This window comes from Sus scrofa, chromosome 14 (genome assembly GCF_000003025.6).
Source record: "Sus scrofa isolate TJ Tabasco breed Duroc chromosome 14, Sscrofa11.1, whole genome shotgun sequence".
Classification (NCBI taxonomy): domain Eukaryota; kingdom Metazoa; phylum Chordata; class Mammalia; order Artiodactyla; family Suidae; genus Sus; species Sus scrofa.
This window is the reverse complement of record NC_010456.5, coordinates 127,621,858-127,639,885: the sequence shown is the minus strand read 5'-3', so window position 1 is coordinate 127,639,885 and position 18,028 is coordinate 127,621,858. Positions and strand designations below refer to the sequence as shown.

The 18,028-nt window shown below is 44.5% G+C and overlaps 1 long non-coding RNA gene across 3 annotated transcripts in view; it reads left to right on the top strand.

The window, feature by feature from the left end:
- The window catches only part of LOC102164998, a 27,949-nt gene extending 9,921 nt beyond the window's left edge, over positions 1-18,028 (top strand). The window contains exons 2-4 of one of the 3 annotated variants that reach the window (XR_001301217.2): positions 6,390-7,120; positions 9,600-15,735; positions 16,328-18,028. This is a non-coding gene — a long non-coding RNA (uncharacterized LOC102164998). Of the gene's footprint in view, positions 1-6,389; positions 7,121-9,599; positions 16,040-16,327 lie in introns of all 3 variants that reach the window. The other 2 variants (XR_002338715.1, XR_002338716.1) reach the window with 2 other exon arrangements.

Sequence of the window (18,028 nt, the reverse complement as noted above, 5' to 3'; positions counted from 1 at the left end):
GCCTTGTGCTCTGTCCCTGACTGGGCTCGGGGTATGTGCTAAGATGAGCCAGGGACCGGAAAGTGAGAAACCATCCTCACATTGCTAAAAATAAAACAACCGACCCCTCCCCCTTCCCCAAGGGCTGCAGTCTCAGCGCCTGGCTGCTAGGGGAGGTGTCTGAACAAGCACTGGATGCCAAGGCTTCCAGATGAAGGGTGGATCACAGTGCCAACCATGTGGATGTGGGTCTCCCCCAGATGGGCTCACATCTGGCCCATCTGTAGTATTTTCGCCATCCAGGTGATCCATCTTGCCCCTGCCCAGGGTGGTGGAAAACTTTTTGTAATTGTGGAAGCATCAGAGTTCCATATTTCTGCCCCTTGCTCTGAGCTCCCACTATCCTGGTTTAAGAGCAGCTGCTCAGGTGTACTGGGAACAAGAGAGGGTCTTTTCTATTGCTCATTTGCCAGTGGAGCATCTTGCATGAAAGAGACCATTTCTGCCATTCCTGGCACCTGTTGAGGATACTGTGCTAAGCACCTTTTATGAGGATCCATTACATCCATTCCTCCAAGTGATCCACTGAGGTGCATCTCTTCTCACTTTCCAGATGAGAAAACTGGGGCTCCAGATGTGAAGGGATTCACCCAAGGCCACACACACAGCTAGTAAATGAAAAGGTCTGGAATCCAGTGCAAGCTAATTTGACTTCAACATTCCCCCCACACACACCTCCTATTTCCCATCAAAAATGCCCCCCTTTCCCCAGCAAAGAAATCCCACAGGGTAAGAAAAGAGTTAACACTTTGCCCTGGAGTCCCCACAAAAGTCTACGACCAGAGGATACAGAGCCTGGATCCCACAATCTCTCCGGAGCATTTATTCCAGGTCTGGAAGAAAATGAGCAGCTGGCATGTGGGTGATATACATGGTTTACAGAGAGCTTGCTCACACCTCACTGTAGTCACCTCTCGCACCAGCCTTCAGGGGGATTCTGCCCTTACTGCTCCCATCTAGAGAGGCAGCAACGGGCTCGGTGCAGGGGAACTATTGATCACTGCCCAGCCAGTTTGCACAGAGCCCTGGCACGGGCCTGGGCCAGCCCATTCCAAGCCTCACAGCTCTGCAGATACCACATATGGGACCATTTAACCAACAGAGCCTTGCATTCTGTTGTGAAATTGCTAGGTTGTTTTCTCTTTGTTTTAAGTGTTTCTGCAAATGTTATTTCAGGATTCAAAACTTTCTCTTCATTTACACCTCTCTTACACTCATTCTTTCTCCATGTACCTACCAATCTGTATTGTAGGACTTAAAGAAACAAAACAAGGAGCTCCCCTTATCTCTATTCAAAAGTTACCCAGAGACCATCATGTACAGATTTTATCCATTTTTGCTCTATTATCTTTGCTCTATTATCATTTGCGTATTTGACTCTATTTCCATTTGCTTTACGTGCATCACTATCACTCAAATGTGGGATTGAGGGTTTGAAATGGTGTGTGTATAGTTTTTATGACTTTAATAGTGTTTTTAGCACTTGTCTGGAAGATGCTTTCTCTTTGCTAAGATCTAAGGGGGAGAATGTGAGCTTAGAAGAATTCTTTGAGCAAATAATTCCATATCCAAAGGGATAACTGAGACTCTAGATAGGAAAGGACTTGAAGGGTCTCTAACCTTGAGATGATGAAGCAAGTCCCACACCACCAGCAAGAAGCTGGCCGGGGGTAGGGGGGGGGTGTTCTCAGCCTTCAGACAGCCAGGGGTCCATCCCCACACTCATTCTGAACCTTGCTTGTTCACTCTGCAGAAGCCCCCATCTTATGAAAAAGCTTTATTTGTTCTCATTATCATAACATTGTATGTATATTTCTATACTAGACTAGATAGACTAGAATGTATAAAGAAGAAAGTAACAATCACTTAAATTCCCCCTGGCCAGAGGTCACCACTGTCAAATATTTGGGGATGTTAATTTTTGACACTTTGAAAAGTGCATGCTTACAATATGTGTTCTAGGAAATAAAATAAAGAAATATACTATGCGATTCTGTTTACATAAAGTTCATAACTAGATATTAATTCTTTGGGAGAGGGTTCACTGGAAAAGGGCACAGGGGAACTTTCTGGCGTCCTAGAAATGTTCTATATCTTGATTCAGGCCATGGTTAACACAGATCCATAAAAATGCCAAAACTCATTGAACTTAAGACCTGTATATTTTACTATAAAATGTTATACCTCATTAAAGAAGAAAAGGAAAGAATTCTGGACAAATACTATAGCAAAAGACCGGCTAACTGGGCAGGTGGGAAAGAAGCAACATTTTAAAAAGCATGAGATGGGAGTTCTCGTCCTGGTGCAGCGGAAACGAATCTGACTAGGAACCATGAGGTTGCAGGTTCGATCCCTGGCCTCACTCAGTGGGTTGAGGATCTGGCGTTGCCGTGAGCTGTGGTGTATAGGTCGCAGACATGGCTCGGATCTGGCGTTGCTGTGACTGTGGTATAGGCCATCGGCTACAGTTCCAATTAGACCCCTAGCCAGGGAACCTCTATATGCCACGGGTACAGCCCTAAAAAGACTAAATAAATAAATAAATAAATAAAAAGCATGAGATGCGGAGCTAAAACAAGCCACACACAACACCTGCAACCTGACAGAAGAGAATACCAGGCTTGCTCCCCCACCCCACTTCTGCCCCAATGCACCAGCCTCTCTAAATCCAAGACGGCTGGATTCTTTAAAAGGAAATACAATCTTAAGATCCTGCTGGGGCCCACCATTTACCAGACTTTCTCTTCTTTGATGCTATTACTCCATGTTTGCATTTCCTGATAGAGGCAGGAGGGAGGGGTCCCTTGGCGTCTAAGAAGTTTCTTTCTTAATCACTCTCTAGGACTCGGGATGTTTGAACCTCCTAGAAACAATGTTATAAATGATGGTCAAGGTTCCAAGTGTCTCCTCCCCAAAAATCTATTAAATGCCTACTCATAAGCTATGTAATTTTAGGCTTGGTAAGAACATAAGTACATTGCGTTATAGTGGTTGTGTGCCATGTAAAAAAATGAGAAGAAAGCAAAATTCCTTTTCCAAAAGCATACCTGCTATCTGCCAGGCAGTATGTTGACATTTGAGATTCAAAAATAAAAACTCGCATCATGTCTTCCCTCAAGAAGCTCCTTATCTAGCGGAGAAAGACTACCTTGTAAATAAATAAGTGCCATAAGGTCTTATAGATGTTTTCATGGAGGTTGTCATAATTAAACAAATTTAATTTAAACATAATTTCAACAAAACAGAAAAATAGAAGTGACTGTTAGCTGGTGAGAGAAAACATAATTTGCAGCAGGCAGAATTGATGGGATAAGGAAATAGAGGAAGACCTAAGAGAGACTCTAAGAGGCTATGGGGCATTTTGGCCCCAAATCTGGTTCTTCTTCAGAATGTGTCTTCCCTTTTCACTGCCCTCAGAGCGTTACCACTTGACTTCACAGTCCTGACTAGGGTAGGTTATTGGTTTTGCTTTCGGAGGGAGGAGTTTCTGCTGTGGTGCAACAGGATCTCTGCAAGTGCTGGGAGGCAGGTTTGAACACTGGCCCAGCCTAGTGGAGGCATAGAAGTGGGTAAGACTTGCAATTCCAAAAAGAAAAGGAATTTCTTTTTCTTACCAAGCCTTCCTCCTAGGAGAAGGATTGTCGGAGCTAGATTTAGCCAGGAGCAACAGAGGAAAAAGCATAACCCCCAACACTGAAGAAAGAAAAAGCCATTCCCCACACCAGCCACCAGATGGTGAGGTTGGCTTAGAACAGCTTGGTTGCTGTCTTGAAAGCAGAGTGGATTGAAAGCAGAGTGGATTGGAACCACTTAAAATCACATATTTATTGTATTGGGGGATCATTTGTTCATTCAACCAGCATGGTGCATTTGCCATTTATAAGGAAATTTGCAAGTGACTTGCAATTAACAGGGTTAAAATATTGACTGAGTTGTGGTCCTTGCCTTCAAGAACAGTTTGGAGAACTAGAAAACTGTTACTTAATGTACCCAGACAGTGTTTTTCCCTCCTGATAGTGTTTTCATCAGTAAGTTGGGGGTAATGAGAATGCAGGATCTGCTGACCTCACACAATTGTTCTGAGGCTAGAATATGATCAGGAAATAAAAAATACCTTTGTAAAACTGGAGGTGTTAGACGAGCATTCATCATGAAAATAGTTTTCAGCTGCATCCTCCCCTGGTTGGTCAATTATTCATTCAACAGATGTTTATTGTGCACTTAGGCTGAGCAGTCATAGTTCTGGACACTGGGGACATAATAGTGAAGAAAACAGACCAAATCTCTGCCTTCATGGAGCTGACATTTCTCAGTAGGGCATTCTGCTGACACGAATAAAAAGACTCATCAGCCACATGAGGGAGGCCAAAAGCTTAAGGCTAAAAAACTATCTATTCACTGTTCAGAATATTGAAAAATTGGCAACAATCTAAGCATTCCTTGCTGGGAGACAAGGTTTGTTGTTTTTTTTTAAGTTTTGATACTTAGCTACAACAGAAAACTGTGTCAGTATTAAAAAAAATGGAAGTAGCTATCTGTATAGAGTATCGTGGAAAGATTTCTAAGACCTGTTAAAGGAAAGCTAGTTCCAGAATAATGCATAAAATGATCCAGTTAAAGTTTCAAATTTACCCTACTTGTTTATGTTTTATTCACATCCTAACATATAGGTAAGTGTGAATACTTAGATGGAAACTCGGAGAAAAAGTCTGGAAAGATACACAGTTGACAGTAGTGTTACCTCAGGAAAGGAGAGGTGAACTGATGGAGGTGGGGTGTAGACAGGGCACTTTCACAACTACGGTGGTAATTTCTGACAAAGAGAGTGCGTTCATTTCTGCCTGTGTAATTAAACAAGGAGACACATGCATGTGGGTATAATTGAGTTATAGCAATATGTTTATGGATGATAATTGTTACTCTTTAAATCTCCTCTAATATTGTTTTAATATATCTATAGAGATATATACAGAAAGATGAAATGATGCCAAAACATAAAGGGTGGAATTAAAACATGGTGTCCTGGCTCAGAACTCTTGCCTCTCCCCACCCCACCTGCAGTTTATAGTGAAACCTTTTTTTAAGAGCATCATGGGATGTTGGATAGAAACCCTTGATCTCCCAGTTCTGAGGCACATGTAATTATTTCATAGTTAAGTAGCCTCAAGGATCTTTGCAAAAGATATGATTTCATTATGAGAGCATCATGCCTCTCCCAGGAATAATTGAGTTTCAGCTGGAGCCAATGCAGGGGTTCTGGTATGTGATGGGTGGGTCCCAACTGGGTCCCCTGGTTCCCAAACCAAGCCAAGTGAGCTAGCCTTAGCTCTGGCTGATTTCTGAAAACCAACTCAGACATCCCGGCCAAATTTTCTCCATTGTGTGTGGGTGTCTCTCTCTGTGACCTTGAGCAGGCCTTTGTTGCTGCTGGGTTAATGGAAGAAGCTGGACTGTATGGCCTATAACTTCATTTCCAATCTTAAACTTCTAATTTCTATTGTGGCAAGTTGTTATGAGAAAAGACCACATTTGTTCCCAAGCACCTGCCATGTGCTGGGACAGAGAAGCAGAAAAACAAGGTCCTTGGCCTTAAGGAATCATGGTGGAGTCAAATTCTTGCAGATGTTGAAGCTGATGAAACTGCTAGAAATATGGACTCAGGACAGAAGCATGGAGATCTTCCTCCACTGCTGTGGTCCCCGGCTCTATATTTCTTGGATAAAACTGACCTCTGTTCTTCTAGTCTCCTTGCTCTGAAATAAAGCTGGTAGTAGAGCCCCTAGCCATTCTGCTTGGCTCCAGGTCCCAGAGACACCCACATCCATGTTACAGGAGGGAAAAAAAGTCTCGGGTGGGGCAAGGATAGCCTGAGGTCAGATGAGCTCTAGGAGGGCTGGAAATGGGACCTGGGTCTTTACAGCCAATCCACCGATTCAGCAAACTCACAATGAGCACCTGCTGTATGCCAGGCACCTTGCTGGATTGTGGGAGCACAGGTGGGAATCAACCAAACATAGGGCTTACTGAGCAGGGCTTCAGAGCTTAGAAGCCTCCCCTGGGCAGGACCATACCCTCCTTTAGAAACCCTCAGACCTGTGCCCTTCTCCAGGGCCCCCTATATCCGGTCTAGCCACCAAGGCTACTAGCATGCTAGACACTGAGTCAGAGGCAAGGGGGTCAGAATTCATCCTAGGCTATGCAGCTCCACAGTGCCTCCAGCCATTCTCAAGCAAAGGGAACTAGCTTCCATGGGCTGTGGGCAGGTAGGAGTTTTCCCAGAAGAGAAGCAGCAGTGCAGCAGGAGCAGAGAATTAGCACCAAGATGACCCTACCTCTCATTCCCTCTCCAGACCTCCTCGCTGTGGGACAGGCCAATGCCTCAGCCTCCTGAGCCTCAGTTGTTTCTTCTGTAAAATGGGAATAACAACATTCACACCAATTCTTCTTCCTTCAAGAGATGATGCTGGAGATCAAATGAGGCAAAAGGTGGAAAAGTCAATTATAAAGCACTTTCAAATACAAGCTCACGGTGTGGCACACTTGGAAACAGTGATCTTCCTGCTATCTCCCCTGTATGGCCTGCACCCCATCAGGAAGACCCTTTGCCAGGCAGCTGTGCGAGGTTTACGAGTGCAGTGAGTGCAGGAGCGGTCACTGGGGTGGCAGAAGAAACTCTGGGCCCGCTCACCACTCGTCGGCTGGAGGGGTCCTTCCAGAGCCCGAAGATTCCCTCCCCAGATTTTCCTTATGAGGCAAGCGGGCAAGCTGGCACTGGCACTGGCTGGGCAGCCCCAGGAGATGGGGCTGGAGAGGCTCCATCACTACTATGGGTTCAGACCTCACCCTGAAACCCATTAAACCCATGTCTTGTAAGCCCTACAGGTGGTGTCAAGAGGAATTTTCAGGGCACTGACAGGCTTCTCCAAAGGGAGAGGCTCTAGCTGGGTCTGTGCACTACTCTGCAGGAAGAAGCAGTGTTTAGGGGCAGCAGGATCTGGGGCATCAGGAGAACCAGCGCCTCTGGTCCTCACGTGCTGTCCACCTTGGGCGATCCCCTCCCTTCACTGGGCACAGCTGGCAGGTGTGCATCATTTTTTGTTTGTTCTTTTAAGTTTTATTGAAGTATCGTTGATTACAATGTTGTGATAATTTCTGCTATACAACAAAGAGATTCAGGTATACATGTACATACATCCATTCTTTTTCAGATTTTTTTCCCGCATAGGTTATCACAGATGTGCATTTGTTTTTTATTTTAAAGGTGACCCATGATCATAAGACATGTAAATGTGGCAGAAGAGGAAAAAGTTGGTGACAGTGCCTCCCCCATCCTACGATCCTTGATAGTCTGCTGTAAAGTTTCTTCTCAATATTCAACTAACCATGCACGCTTCTGAAATGGAATTTGGGATCACACATACATCGCTCTCTTGGGCTTTCTTGCTATCCATGCCTAGGTCTGCCGCCTTCCTTCAACCAACTGCAGAGTATCCCAGCATTGGACTATTTTGTGACTATTTCCACAGGGTAATCCCTGAAGTGAGATTACAGGATCAAAATATTTCTCTACCTCCTCAATATGTTGCATTTTATCATTGCTTTTTCGAATTTTGGTAGTGATGGGTGAAAATGAAATTGTGTTCAAATTTTAAGTTGCTTAAGTGTTCATGAGGCTGAGCATCTTTTTTCTTTTTTCTATGTTTAGTGGCTATTGTATTTCTTTTGCAAAAAGCTTGCTTGGGTGGCAGCCCAATTTTTCTCTTGGAATGATGCTATTTTTTCATATCTTTTAAAAAATTTTTAGAAATTTTTATTGAAGTAGAGTTGACTTACAGTGTTGTGTTCATTTCTGCTGTACAGCAGCGTGATTCAGTTACACATATGCACATATCCATTCCCATATAGGTTATCACAGAATATTGAGGAGATTTTCAGGGGCTATACGCAGGGCTCCATTTACCCTGCATTCCGTATACCATAGTGTGCCCGTGCCATCCCAAGCTCCCCAATCTTTCCCTCCCCCCGACCTGGTATTTTTCTTAATTTAAAACAGCACTTTATATAATAAAGCCCTCAATCTACTGTTTGTCATACATTTTCCCCTCATTTATCTTCTGTTTATGGTATGTGTTTTGCACACACAAAACTTAAATAATTGTGCAGGTGAAATTTTTAATTTTTTCCTTTCTGGATTCTGAGGTGTATCTCTTTTCAAGAAAGGCCTTCTCAGTCTCAAGATTATGGAATTCTTATTTTTTTAGTTTCTTTTCCTATTTTTATAATTTTTCAAAATGTATATACATCTTCATTACATTGCAATGTATTTTGTGTGTGTGAATGTGGCATGAGGTGAAAACTCAATTTTTCCCTCCTCCAGATGGGTAACTAATTATTCCAGCATTGTTTATGGAAAAATATTTAGTCTTTCTCCACTAACAAGAAATACAATCTTTATCAGATACTAGATTCCCATATATACACTTTATTTTATTAGCCTATTTTATTCTATCTTACACTCTATTTTATTCATTTATCTATATGATCTTCCTACAACCTTGTCATAATGCTTATTATTCTGACTTTGTATTATCTTTTAAAATCCAATAAAGCAAGCATCCTCTTTTATTTTTTTACAAAAATTGTTTATTCTCATGTATCCATCCAATCTCCTAGACAAAAGTTCGAATCAATTTGTTCTTTTAATCAGAAATTTAACTGAAAATTATAAACTAACTTGGAGGAGAATTGAAATCTTCACAACGTTTAGCCATCCCAAGCAGAAATACAGTATTTAGTTTATTTAGATTTCCTTTGATATACTTCAATATTTGCTTCTAAACAGGTCTTAGATATTTCTTGCATGAATAAGTCACTGTATTTTCAGTTTTGTGGGCGATTTATGCTTTGTTTTGTTTTTGCTATGGTGAATGGAATAATTTTCATTTTATATTTTCAACTTATTACTATTATATAAGAAAGCTAGTTTGTGTCTGGGAATCCTTGCAAACTCTCTTATTTTTTCTATTAAGTAATCAGTGGAGTCTCTTGGATTTTCCATTTAATAACTGCTTGACTTATTAGCCTATTACAGAAAATGAAAACATAAAAAAGGAAAGAAGCGAACACTACCTGTAAAATCAATTCTTCTGAAATAGACATTGTTAAGATTTTGATGAATGTCCTTCAAAAAAGTATGATATATATATATACACACACATAGGTACTTAAAGAGTATCATAATATATAACACTGTGCATATATCTACTGAAGTAGACAAACATATATGTCTATGAATTAAGTAGAATGTATACCAAATCTCACAGACAGCATCATAACATGAATATTGTTTTCTAATCCACCTTTCCTACTTAATAAAATGTTATCCAACCTTTTTTCCATGTTATTATTCTACATTAGCATTTTAATGACTGCATTAAATGTATGAATTTATTTAAGCGATCCTCTCACTTTGAACAGTTGAGTCCATTTTGCAATATTGTGATTCTAGAGTAAACACCTCATTACCAAAATATTTATGAATATTATGATTCTTTCTTTAGGAGAAATTTCTAGAAGTGGACTTTCTGGATGCAAAAGGCTTTTGCGACGAAGCTGACAAGTTGCCTTCAGAAAACTTATTCTCCCACCTCTGCTTTTAAATACATATTTCTGCTTCACATCTCCCCTTCCTCAACGAACATTATACAACAGGCATTTCTTAAGTTCTTAACCTCACTGGCAACATTATTTTAATAGTAGTATTCTGTCAGCCACCAACCCTCCTTGGAGCCTTCACAGTTCCTTCTGTTTCCTGGGATAACCCCCAAATTCCCAACTTCCAGACCAAGTAGCTTCATTTGACAATGGGGAGCCTCCCCTGGGGGTTCCAGCTTCTAAAGTCAAAATAAAACGGTTAACTCAGCCCAATCCTGTTCACTCCGTGCAGCGGGAAGGTCGCCAGGAGGCACCATGAAATGGAAATCATTCTAAGTTTTCTGCCGTGTATTTTTTCTACACGGTGGAGAAGATCCATTTGTGTTTTAAACAAAAACGCCCCCTTCTTGTCATCTTCTCTCAGTCAAAAAGGTATCATCTTTTCCCCCAACAGGTATTTGCTTGGCAAGAAACTCCTCATTCAGAAACCCTTCCAGCAAGGGGATAAATTTTTCTAAGGCAGCGAGTGACTACACACACATCTGCATTGACAAGTCACAACTTATAGCCTTCTATGGTGTTTCTGCGCTTTTGAAAATGTTAATAAAAACTTAATGTGGAAAAAAACCAACTTTTTCCAAATATGTGTACCAATAAGCCCAAGGCAACTCATACTTTCTTATAAAATAAAGTAGGTCACTCACATCAATCATGTTGTCTTAGCACATTTTTTCCAAATTAGGAATTCTCAATCCATCAGACCCGGTTATGGCATCTCTTTTCCAAACATTTCCTTTTAATATGCTCTTTAACATGATAAGCAAATCTAATAGAATACATTAGTGTCACTTTTCCGTGATGGAGTGTTTCCTCCTGTTGTGACCCACGATGCGTTCAGGGAAAGATTTTTACTGGTTCCCCCTGGAACAGCGATTGTTTATGGCACATGTGCCAATGGCCCTAAAGCTGCCAAGGCTACACTTGGGTGCTGACCTTAGAAAGACCCCAGGACTCTGACCTCACCTCTCCAGGGATCATAGATGTAGAAAAGTCAAAAGACGTGTGTTTCCCAAAGCAAAATAATAAATCCAGATTCTGTACGTGAGGAGTGTTTAAATTGAGGCTGTCGATACAGTAGAGTTGCTCATGCACACGGACTATCACATACAGATCAAAAGCTTGTACTGGGCTTCATTTTAAAACCACATTGCTTGCAGAACATTTCCAAATCTCCTGAATCACGCAGCAAGGGAGGATCCTTGGCTTCAGACACGTGGGATGCTCCAAAACCAGTTACCATCTTCTTGCAAGTGAATTTGGACATTGTATGAGATGCACGCTCTGTTTACAACCCACTGGAGATAAATATATTTGTATGTTCATATATTTGACAACATTTACCTGGCAAAACCAGAGTCTTTGTTTCTACTCATACCTCTGGTTCCTGGACTCGTGTGTTCAGTGTTAGCACTGGCCTTTCTTTCATCTGGACAGAGTTTGGGAATAAAACACTTGTGAAAGTTGGGGACTGGGAGAGGTTTGTGGAGCGCCCAGGAATTCAGTTGTTTCAGACTTTTTGGCCACCCAGCAGGAAAACATCTGAATGGAAAAGGAAAAGTTTAGTTTGTCTTCTGGATCTTTCGAATGGATACGTAAGGTCCTGCAGACACTGGTTTCGATGGCCCATCCTGTAAGTCACATCACTTCTTCCTAATGTCCTAGGAAACAAGAAAGTAACGTTATGGCCTCTGATCAGCCATAGCTTCCTGACCCTGCCCCATTGTTGCCCAGAGCTAATGACTTGAGGCTCTGTGTGTCCATCACAAAAATGTGTGTGCTAGGGGCAGTGACGGACACATAAAGTCATAGCTCCTGCCCTTGAGATGCTTGAGGTCAGGCTTGATATCAAGTAGAATACAATAAGGAAAAGAAAAAAAAAATCCAGGGAGCTCAGAGGAGGGAGAGGTCATTGCCAGGTAAGGGTGAGTGCAGAAAAAGATTGAGAAGACGGTCTTCGAGCCGGGCCCTGACCAGTGAGTGGGCTTTGGATCTGCACAGATGGGGGAAGGGCATTCTAGGTCAAAGGCACAGTGAGAGTAAGGGGCGGGGAGCAGGCGTGGGAAAGCATGCAGGGAGCAGAGGCATGACAAACAATTGAGGACCAGCTGAACACAGGCTGCAGAAAGAGAAGCATTAGAGGAAATCAGGGAAGGGAGATTGATGCTAGTGTGTGAGATGCCTTGAGTGCCAACATAAGGAGAAAAGCCTCCAGGGAATGCTCCCCCTCTGTACCCCCAAAATTGTTCTGGTCACATCACCACGTCTGCCTGGAATAGGAAGATTATTAGGGTGATCATGTTTATGTGGGTGCATTTAAACCCCCTCATCCTTTTGTCTCTTTAACCTTCTTCTCTACGTAGGCTAATGCTATGGCAAATTTAAGTGTTTTCCATTGCTGACGTTTGGAGCACCATCCTGGAAATTCCTGCTGGCCTCAAAACCATTGCTTACAGAGATTTAGGATTCTTGCAAGTTCAGTGGTTTCTCTGAGTCGATTAACATTTGTAGAAGCTGCCCCTTTCCTTGTGGCCCATGGACCCAGAGGGGACTATGCAGTGCAAGACTTGAGGTGTTTCGGTAAACCCATCACTTTGTTCACCACACATTTATTGAGCAACTACTACGTGTCTTAATATTGCTCCATGTGCTGAGGACGAAGCGTGTAAACAGAACAGACAGGGTCCCTTGTCTTCATGGGGTTTACTTTCTGGTGGGACAGACAGAAAGTTATCGAGATCATTTCAAAGTTATAAGGAAAACAAAGGAAATAAGCTAAGCGACATGAAAGAGTGACAGGAAGCAAGAAAAGGACGACCACGTCGGAGAAGATGGACAGAGAAGGCCTGAAGGAGGGAGGCTGGGAAGAAGGCAGCTAGAGGAATGGCTGAGGGAGAAACATGGAGAACAGGGGATGCAGCAAGTGCAAGTGTGGGGTGAGCTGGAAGAAGCTAGGAAATGAGAGGGACAGGGAGCAGATAGGGCTGGAGCAAGGCAGGAGCCCTTTTGGGATTTGAGGTACCATGGGAAGCTCCTGCAGGGTTTGAGGCGGGAAGTGACCAAGCTATGAATGTTCGAGCCACCATGAGGCACCATCTGCTCCGCCTCTCCGTTGCTGGCTTGCCCCGCAAAGTCAAAACGAGTGCTCGGAGTGCATCAGCTTTTATTTTTACAGCAATCTTTGTACCCAAACCACCGTAGCATTTTTAATAACAAACTGGCAGGGAGTCAGACATCTGTACTTGAAAAAAACAGCCCAAGCCAAGTATTTCTAAATGTTTTATATTTACTTGTAACATTAGAATAACCATGAGGTTGCTTTTTGCATAATCGGAACCATTCTCATTAGGGTTCGACAGATCTCATCCTTCATGGGCTTGGGTGGTGGTTTTCATTATGGCAGTGACATTGATCTGACGGGAGTGCATCTCTCCTTGAACGTTTGTGGATAAAAGAGGAAGAAGATGAGAGAAGTCAGGGCAGGCCAGGAAAATGAGAACTCTACAAAGATAACCATCAGCTTGGCATTGGGGTGCCCTGAAAAGAGTCCAGCTTTCAAACTTCAGCAGATCTGGGCTAGAAGTTCAGCTGGGTGACCTTGGGTGAGTCACTTAACCTCTCTGGGCTCCTGTCTACTCATAGGCAGAAGGAGGATGATAATAGAAACTACTTCATGGAGTTGTGGTGCGGTCTTAATGCAATAACATGGGTAAAGGGGCCTAGTACAAGGGTGTTTTCTGCTTGCCTTCCTCCAAAATCAGCATTTCACATCCAAGATTGAGACACTACCCTCCATCCTTTTTCTAAAGTAGGCTCGCAAGATTTATCAAGCAAAAATACAGTATATCCAGTTCAATTTGGATTTCAGATAAACAACAAATACTTATTTTCCATAAATGTGTCCCATGTAATATTTGGGACACACTTAGAGCAATCAAGGAATCCTTTATCTGGAAACACTGTTCTAAAGGTTTACTGATCCCAGGAGTTCCCTGGTGGCCTAGTGATTAAGGACTGGGCATTGTCACTGCTGTGGCTCAGGTCACTGATATGGAGTGGGTTTGATCTCTGACCTGGGAATTTCCGCATGGCGTGGGCATGGACAAAAAAAAGAAAAGAAAAAAGAAAGAAAAAAGAAAAAGAAAAAAAGGTTTAATAATCCTAAGAAAGAGGGGTTTTGAGGCCCAGTCTGGTCTTGTATTCTACCTGGTCACCTGGTTCAGAGACAGCTGATATCCTTGTAAAGACTGTCTTTCTTGCTCACTGAATCTACAGTGCCTAGAACAGAACCTGGCCTATATTAGGTGCTCAATAAAAATGTATTGCATGAGCAACTAAAAAACTGTAAGACTTCATTAAAGTCAATCAGATTTGGGAAGTGCATATAAATATATTTTAAATAAGCCTTATAAATCATGCATCCCCTATACCTGAGGTCAAAACGAAGACAGAGCCATTGACCACCCCAGCCCTCACTCCCCACCCCCAGAATCCACCTGGAATCAAAAAGGAGGGCAGCCATCATGTTCTCACTGCCTATTAGCCACCTGCAACCCCTGCCCTGAACTCAATTCCACCCACCCCCCAACCCCCCCCGCAAAAAACATGGGTTGCAAGAATATTTCATATCAACTCATTTCATACTTCATTATTTTATTAAAAAAAAAGATAAACTTCCACATTCAGAGTCCACTTTTTTCTCCCCCTTCCTTCTGGCAAACAGGAGACATCTGGGCTGGGAGGTGGGGGAATGGCGGGGTCTCAGGTTGGGAGAAGCTGCGGGTGTGGGGAATAGAAGTCAGGTGTGGCCCCTTCTGAGCTTCCCAGCCTGGCAAACGTCTACATTTCTCGGGAAGTTGTGAGCACAGAGGATTTCCCCAGGAATCCAGGCTGGGCTTGTAAAGAAATGATCCCAACATCAAGAAAAGAAACCGGCCAGTAAAATCCTAGTTAGTTCATTTTCTAAGACTTCTGAATGTGTTTTGAATTTTCTCTAAATTAAGATAATCATAAAAGGTTAAGATATTTAAACAGAGCTCCACCTGATCCCGGGGCTTGATGTGTATGCTTAATTAGTTCCCGAACATATGGTTCAGAGCTTCTTATAAAAACAGGGTAATGATCGAGGTATATTTGGGTATTAGATTGAACGATGTTAAAGGGACATTCAGACCCATCTCAAAGGCCCTAACCTGCCCTTGATCTGTGCTGGAAGCTTTTGCTGACATCTGTTTCAAAGAGATATCAAAAAACTTTCCAGTGGCCTCATGATAAAACAAAAATCCACACGGAGATAGATATCAGGCATTAAAATACTTAGGATTCGACATCGCGGGAGGAATGTGTGGCCCCAGAATGTAACAGTCGGGGAGGGGGGCGGGCGGGGGGGTTAGTCGAGGAGGGCGGCTCTGAGAATCATGATGCCGGGGCTCCATACGGAGAGGGAGCAGCTGGGTCACAAATGTCCCCAGGGCCCTTTGTTCTCTCGTGTGTTTCAGCCCCTGATAATAAACCAGGTGCTCCCGTGCGAGGAACATAACTCAGGTCGCCAGGAGTCCCTTCCACAGCTCCCAGGCAACCCCACTCTTCCCTGACCCCACGCCGGGAAAGCGCTGGTGGCGACGCCCCCGCGAGGAGCGAGGGAGGCACAGACTCAACGCGCGTCCGCTCGGGTTGCGTGCCCAGCCCCACCCCTAACCCTGGTCCCCAGAGAAGGTAACGCGAGAGTTCCTCTGCAGCACACAGCGGCCCCTCCCCAACCTCCAATCAGATTGCTGCTCCTAACCCCTTTCTGCGTGAGCGCCCTGGATCCTGTCTATTTGTGAAAATTGGGGCCGTAAAACAGGCTCCGGAGGGGATCAGACTCATCTCTTCAGCTTTAGTGCACCTCACTCTACCCGAATTCATTTATTCGTTCCTACTGTCGCCCATCCTTTCAACAAGTACTCAACCAAGCACCGATCGTGGGCGGGGCCGGGGGACTAGGTAAGGAAGCGCTGTGGGTGGGAAAATCAGAGTGGCTTTCAGTAGCGTCCTGCCCTCCAGGGGCTCACAGTCTAAGGACATGAGGCGGATATGGGAAGATGTGTGTGGCGAGGCCATCACAGGTGTTTGAGAGCAGGGTAAGCAACGTGATATAGGAAACCTGAGAGGAAGGAGCATTTCAGGCAGAGTAATGACGACAGCTTCACAGAGGACCTGGCGTTTCCCCTGGGCTCTGAATGATGACCATCTGGACCGTGGTCACTGAGGGTGACAAGGCAAAGGAAACCATTGTGGCCCCAAAACAGTAAGTCGCTTTTCAGGTGGAAAGAGCATACCCATACCCCCTCATCTGATCCTCAAATATCCTTATTTAGTTGATAAGACAGGGATAATTGATTCCACTTTATAGATAAGGAAGCCAAAGTGCACTGAGGTTATATACATTTCCCGAGGTTTTCACAGTGGAGCCCAGATTCGAACTCAGGCTTAAGCTTCCCAGATCCACCTAAGGCTGAAAAGTTAAGGAAAGGTCAGATTGCCAAGGGTCTTACATTAAAAGCTGAGGAGGTTGCTATTTCCTCTGTGGTCACAGGGAGTCATCGAGGACTTTGAACAGGGCTGGAAGATCCACTGGGCAGCTGGGAGCAGAAGCAGCCGGAGCAGGACGATGAAAGAAGGGCGGATGGCTGTCCCTCAAAATTCGTTAAATCCAACCCGGGCTATGAGCCAGAGAGAAAAGAGAACGAGGGTCCAAGAAAGTGGGAGTTAGAGTCCCGTCATGCAGAAGGCAGAGAAAAGGCTCCAAGAACCACTGTAGGCTGTGCTTCTAAAGAGCTGGCTCTGATTCCTCCCAAAGTCAGCTGAGACCTCAGCATCCATGACACTACAGTTTAGAGTGAATACAACGAGCCAGGCACTTTCACATATATCTCTTCATGTAATTCTCATAGCAACCCTTCGACGTATCTCATCTTATCACCCCTCTTTTACAGATGAGCAAACAGAGGCTCACAGTGGTTCAAGAACTTGGCAATGGCTGCACAGGGAATAAATGGCTTAGGCTGGAATGTGAACAGGTCTTCCCACCCAGAGCCTGGATTCCTGACCATGACCTCCCACCACCCCCTCAGGTCTTCCACGCCACTCAGAAGGCCAGGATGTGTGGCTCTCTTTGCCCATCAAAGTGTGTCTGCCTAGCTGCCCTCGGCCTGCAAACCTCTCCCCGGTCTGGCCCAAAGTCACCTTTTTCCTTTGTTACCTCCCCCTGTGTCCCTCAGCGGGGGCGGGGGGTGGAGGTGGGGGGAATCCATAGCCCAGCAGGCAGGAGGCCAGATCCAGACTGTGATATTGTGAGACTGCGTCCCTGTGCACTGGAGTTACAGCCTGGGGCAGCCCAGCGGGGGACCTCAAAGCTCAGGCCAAGCTCCAAGGGACTGAGATCAAAGCCAGCGGGGGGTGGCAGAGCAACAAAGAACAGAAATGAGCAAGGGCAAGCGAATCTGGTCCCATATCATTCCTGTGGCTGCATTGTAGGGCTGAGACTTCTTTGAAGGTCTGGAACAACCCCCACCCCCACCCCCACCCCGCCCCATCCCTGGATGCAAGGCTCCCCGGGTTCCCTTTCAGGGGCTGGGGGCCCAATAAAATGGGGGCTGAGAAAGTTGTCTGTGGGTAAATGAGGGTTCAGCCTGGTCTCAGTGACCTCTCCTTCAACTCTGTTGCCGGCAACACCTCAGGGACCCCCACACCCACGTTCCTGGGCATAGCTGTTTTCATTTTCCTGCACAGAAAATGGGTGTGGCTCCCTGGTGTTTGGGTCTGTGACGCTTTTTTGTGGCTCTGGGCACAGCACCATACAGACTGGGGGATTTCCAGGAATCCTGGGGACCAGCCTGATGGAGCGACCCATCCTTCGTATAGTCCTAGGTCCATGAAAGTGCTCAAAAGGAACATTCAGTGAGAGCTAAAGGGGTCCACAGCGTAGGAAGAGCACTGGCCAGGGGAGTTCAGACCCAAAGTCCTATCCTGGCTTTGCCACTGACTTCCCAAACAAGTCATGTCCCCTCAGTTTCCCCATCTGTGACACTAAAGAGAAGCTGACTCTCCTAAGGTTTCCACATGCTTCCACATCTTCTCCTGTGGCCCCTGTTCTGGGTCATCTCCTATGAGAGGCCCTTCCTGACCACTCAGGCTACAGCAGCCCCCTCCCCTCTCCAGACAACTTTTACTATGTCAACTTCATTGTCTCCGCTTGACTTTTTCCTTTTGGATTTTTTTCTTTTTTCTTTCTTTT